The following is a 6,000-nucleotide window of genomic DNA, read 5'->3' on the forward strand; positions in this document are numbered from 1 at the left end:
TCTATGGATCCCTGAGTTGTGTATTGAATGTGGCTCTTTGTTAAAGGCCTGGGTATGCTGTGTAAGAGTTATTGAAAGCCCAGGCAATGCTAGGTATTTATTTGTATTTGGGCCTGCTGTGGGCCTATTATTACTGCTATGTAACGTTATTACTCAAAACGACAAGGCAGGGCGTTACAAATAATCTTTGTATAAACAACTAGGGTTGTTAGTAAAAGGGAATAAGGTAGATTTTAATATTTACATGTGATGGGTAGATAACATGCCTATAGGACTTAATAATGTGTTTGCTATATGTGTCGTTCACTCTCTATGTACACTATAGAAATCATGCTATTAGGAGAAGCACACACTCACACTACTTGTCTACTAGCAAAGCATGAGCTGAAATGCTTCAATTATCCTTGTTGCTACATGTTATTAGAAAACATGCCCATAGGAAATAAATATCATTGAACTTTCCTTCAATTTGCATTGCTAGAAATCATGCCTATAGGATTTGGATCATTTCATTTGCTACTGTATCACATTGTTCACTAGAAACCATGCCTATAGGGCTAAGTATAACAATAAAATCAGTTCCAAGTACTAATCGTTAAAGATCCTGCCTATAGGATACCATAATTCGCCTTAATAATGCCCCTCAAAACATTGTTTATTGTTCACTTAGACCACTATCAAAAGCGTGAGTAATTCTGGGTTTCTCCCGATAGATTCCACTGTCTTTACTACATAAATCACTTAGACGCAACATCTACAGGATTAATAACTAGAAATCTGCAATTTCAACAATCAATATGCGATAACTGTACAATCCTGTCTATGGGCGACGCTTGGTTTATGAAACTGCTTGCATGCCTTAACGCCTTGTCACATAGAAATCATGTCTATAGGGATCTAAGTTCTTAATTCTGAACTACTCAACATACAATTTGTCTTGCGTGCATTTGTTGCTTAAGTGTGGAGGAAAACTTGAGCCTTGACTGCCTATATGTGAAGTCCAATGTGTTTTGTATGTCGCCTAGTTTTGACATTTCTGAGCAGCCTAAGTGAGGTCTAGAACCATCCAAAGTAAAGGTCCAATACCTCCTAAACCATAGGTATGGGATGGGTAGTGCACGCATAGGGTACGACCTATAATTGATTTAGAACGCTTTTAGGTAACAACTTTAACATAGTAATCGGGTAGCAGGAGATGATAGTTTATGCCCGCTGAATAATATGAGTAATTCCCCATCTTGAGGGAGTTACGAAGTATTATTTATGTTGCATGGGGTGATCCTTTAAGCTAAAAAACTTAGGACCCCCCCTCCTCTTTATATGTTGTAATAAACTTCTTTGACTTCTGAATTCCCTTTGTTTACTTGATCACCTAGCTTAATCGTAATCTACATAATCTTAAGTTCGGTCGGGACCCACAGTTGTGGACCTCTAGGAGTGCCTAACATCTTCTCTTTGAGGTAACTTGAGCCCTTACCCGATTTTTGGTGGAGTTGACTAGTCAAACAGAGTTATCTGCATAATAGGTGCCCTAACGCACCTTAAAAAATCGTTAGGTGGTGACTTTTATCCTTTAGCACTCTATCTCCCATTCTAAAAGGAGTTGTCACGTGTCGAAGCTTGTTTTTCGCGAGGAAAATGGGGCGCGTCAGCATGGTGACTCTGATGGGGATTTACACTTAGGCTCTTACCATAATGAACTTGGCTTATGTGGATTAGTTTTCTTTGTTATAAAATGCACATTCCTTTTCCATATTTATTTGTTAGATTTGCTATTACATGTACATCCCTTTCCCGTTCACCTTTACTTGTTTAAAACTATTATAACATGCACATCCCTTCCCTTCTCCACCTTTATTTGCTTAAATTTGTTATAACATGTACATCTCTTTCCTTATTCGCCCTTAGTTGCTCTAACTGTTATTTATTAGCTATATCATGTCTCTCCCACCCCTACTCCCTTTCTTACTTTATTATGTTCCATATATTCCACGAACTAACTTCTTCTTTGTCTTTATCTTTTATCTTAATACTGCGTTTATAGCTTTCACATATTTATCATGCAAATACTTGACAACGTGTTATTATTGCTGCATAAAGCATGCTCCACATCATATTCCACTCGTGCCCAACTAATACCATAGTGGCACTTGATGAGTGTTCGCGCTCTTCCAAAATTACCCTTTAAATTGGAAAGGCTTATTTGCGGTAAACTAGTCGATCAGCGGTGCAGTCGATGGTTCCGTGCCTTTCCCTCTCAAGTTGTCCACTTGAGAGTACCAGTCTAGACCCTTCTAGAAACCTCGCTCCAATATCAACTGTGCATGCATCATGTTAAACCTAGTATGGGTTAGAACGTTGTTCACTTGACAATTCACTAAGACAAGCCTTGTCCAAAGTCCATTGGGATTTCCATAATCCCAATGGACACCATCACGTTATGTGCATTACTTGGAGAAAACATGCCGGTATATTGATCGTTAATGTGTAAATAGTCAGACCCGGAGGGGGAAAGGGCTAACTCTATTTATTTTACAGAAGATGAGGCACGAAGTCCCCAGGTTCGGCATGGTTCAAAACATCCCACCTTTGCTGCTTGATTGGTGAAAGAACCTCTCACCTAGTGACAAGAATCATGTGAAAAGGGTCCTCAAAAATTTACCTTCCTTATTGGACATTCGGCCAAATAACGCATTGATTGAGGCCGCTACTATGTTTTGGGATGAGAAAAGAGTTGTCTTTCGCTTTGGTGATGTAGAAATGACCCCTCTTTTAGAGGAAATATAAGGCTTCGCTAGGCTGCCATGGGATAGTCCGGGTTTATTAGTACCAGAAAATCGCACTCCCCGCGGTTTTTTGAAAATGATGGGTTTCAAGAAAAATGATGAGTTACTATGTCTGAAGGAGTCATACATACCATTTGAATTCCTTTATGAACATTATGGGCATAGCAAGTCATATTGCCTTCACCATGATGAACTTGTCGTTACTTCTTTGGGTTCGACACATCGCCGAGTTTTTGTGTTCATTGTCTATTTCTTGGGGTTGCTGATATTTCCAATGAAAGGGGGGAATATCCACACTCGCTTAGCCATGATCTCTAGGACTCTAATGGAAGGAATTGAGGGACAAACTTACACTATCATCCCCATGATCTTGGTCGAAATATACTGATATCTAGATCGATGCAAGCAGGGGTATGAGCACTTCGAAGGCTGTAATCTATTGCTGCAGGTTTGGTTATTAGAACATTTCCAGAGAGGTGAATATCGTCAGGAGTTTTTGCGACGACCATTGAATGACTACATAACCTACCATCATCCAAAAAGAATGACATTTATCCCAGATAGGTTCGCGTAACCTGGAAGTGCTGTGAGCTGGGTGTGTTTCTTCAGCAATTTGACTAATGAAAAGGTACATTGGATGTTCGAATGGTTCCCTAGCAGCAAGTTCATCATCAGGTCAAGAGAAACCACTAATTTAGTGTTGATCGGGTTAAGAGGAATCTATCCTTATGCTCCTATAAGGGTAATGAGGCAAGCGGGAAGAAAGCAGGTTATACCTCGGGTTTCCAACATGGTCCAGTACAAAGCAGACTTTAAAGGGAACATCATTCCATTCAAGTTCGAGGCACAACATATGTGGAATCAAAATGTCATTGTAGAGAAAGACACTATCGAGCCAGACACGGTTGGTAGATGATATAGCGGGAGATGTCAAGCTAGGGATTAATCTAAAAAATAGGGTTATAGATGACGTTGCTGAAGCACAAGTCAAGTATAGGATGCTGCGCTAGAGGGTTTTCGAGTCTGAAGCTAGGCATTTGGAATAGCACAAAGTGGATATGGAAGCAATCAGCGAATGGAAAGAAATCGCTACTAAATCAACAGAAAGATTAGAATATTTGGAGCAAGAGTTAGTGGAACTTGAGGGGAAGATGAGGAAGAGGCTCTCGGATTGTCAGAATACAGAAGGCAATGAGGGAGGGCATCTAGCAAGGGCTTACCTACTATTGGACACACGCAACCTGGGGAACTTGAGTGATGGATCCAAGAAGGCCAAGCATGGAGAAGGTCCCTCTGGGGACAAGTAGATTAGGAAATGATGTTCTTTACTACTCTTTAGCTTAGTTTTAAATTTCAATTGTAATAAGGCAAATGCCATTAGTAATTTTCTTATTATTGTCGTTTTAGTAAGGATCCGATTCATTTTCGCATTAATGAAATGGCACAAATGTTGGCATCAATTTTCTCCAAGTCTACATATCGCTTAGGCCTACCTCGGGCACAATGAGGTCCCCCAAATTAGGACACGAATATGTTTCATGATTTTGCAAAGCATGTTCAATATTGCAAGCATTCTTTCAATATCCCTTACTGACTTGGTTACATTTTTGTTTTTCTTTTCTTTTGTTTATTCCCATTCCCCAAAGGTTGGTTCGCGCATATTGGTATCATCCGCATATCACACTAGATCCAGAGATCCTCCACCTCCTCCTCCACCAAGTGATCCTAAAGGCAGAAGCAAAGGGAAAGGAAAGATGGACGATTTAAGTGGTATCAGAAAGGACAATGCAGAGAACGTTAAAACTTCGGACGGTCGGAATACTCCAGCATAGAATGAATTGGTCCTACATCTGGAACAGAAAATATTGGAGCTACAAGGGGAATTTGAGCAGGTCCGGACTTGGCAAACCTCTCCCTCACCCTTAACGTCCCCGACATTAACCAACAAAACACAAACGCCCAAAACCCGACACCTCCCCAAAACACACAAAATCAAAATCTGTAAAATCCTCCCGCACCACATCAATACGCCACACCTCCTCAGAACCACAACCTCCCACCGGTACCTACTCATCAATAATACCATCACCACCCAACTCAATACCCACAAACAACCACATACCATACCCCTCAGAATGCACCACAGCCTACTCCTGACCCGCAAAACTCAACCAATGACCGTCATTACGCCCAGATTCCCAGAGTCCACTAAAGCAATCCCATATATGTGGAAATTTTACCCCACACCCCTATACATACCCGAATCCGCCGAGAAGGACCTGCTCATCAAGATCATGGCGGAAGAACTCAAGAAACTTACTGGCAGAGTTCAAAGTGTCGAAGGGGGAAAATAGATTGAGGGTTTGAATTATGAAGATTTGTGTATTCAACCAGATGTAGAACTGCCAGAAGGTTACAAACCTCCTAAGTTCGAAATGTTCGACGGGACTGGTGATCCGAAGGTGCACTTGAGAACGTATTGTGACAAGCTTGTGGGAGTTGGTAAGGATGAAAGAATCTGCATGAAGCTGTTCATGAGCAGCCTCATCGGAGACGCCCTATCTTGGTACATCAGTCAGAACCCAAATAAATGGGTTAATTGGGTGAACATGGCATCAGATTTCATGGATCGGTTCAGGTTTAACACAGAAAATGCACCAGGCATATTCTACATTCAGAATCTCAAGAAGAGGCCAACGGAAACTTTCCGCGAGTATGCTACTCGGTGGAGGTCTGAAGCTGCAAAAGTAAGTCCAGCACTGGAAGAAGAACAGATGAATAAGTTCTTCGTCAGAGCTCAGGATCCGCAATACTATGAAAGACTGATGGTTATTGAAAACCTTAAATTTTTGGACATCATCAAATTGGGAGAAAGAATAGAAGAAGGGATCAAAAGCGGAATGATGATAAATTTTGAAGCACTCCTAGCCACAAATAAAGCCTTACAGTCAGGAGGTATCTCCAAGAAGAAAGAAGTAGGTGCGATGATGGTAGCCCAAGGTCCAAAGTCTCCCCTTACATACCAAACACCCCCACCCACATATCAGCCTTCACCTCCCAGATACATACAACCTGCCGCCACTTACCATACTTATAACACCCAACCAGCATACTACCACTCACCACTATCCCGCTAAAACTACAAAAAACCTAGACCGAATTTCGACCGCAGACCACCCAGACAGTATACCCTAATTGCAGAACCCATAGACCA

Source organism: Nicotiana tabacum, chromosome 2, assembly GCF_000715075.1.
Source record: "Nicotiana tabacum cultivar K326 chromosome 2, ASM71507v2, whole genome shotgun sequence".
Classification (NCBI taxonomy): domain Eukaryota; kingdom Viridiplantae; phylum Streptophyta; class Magnoliopsida; order Solanales; family Solanaceae; genus Nicotiana; species Nicotiana tabacum.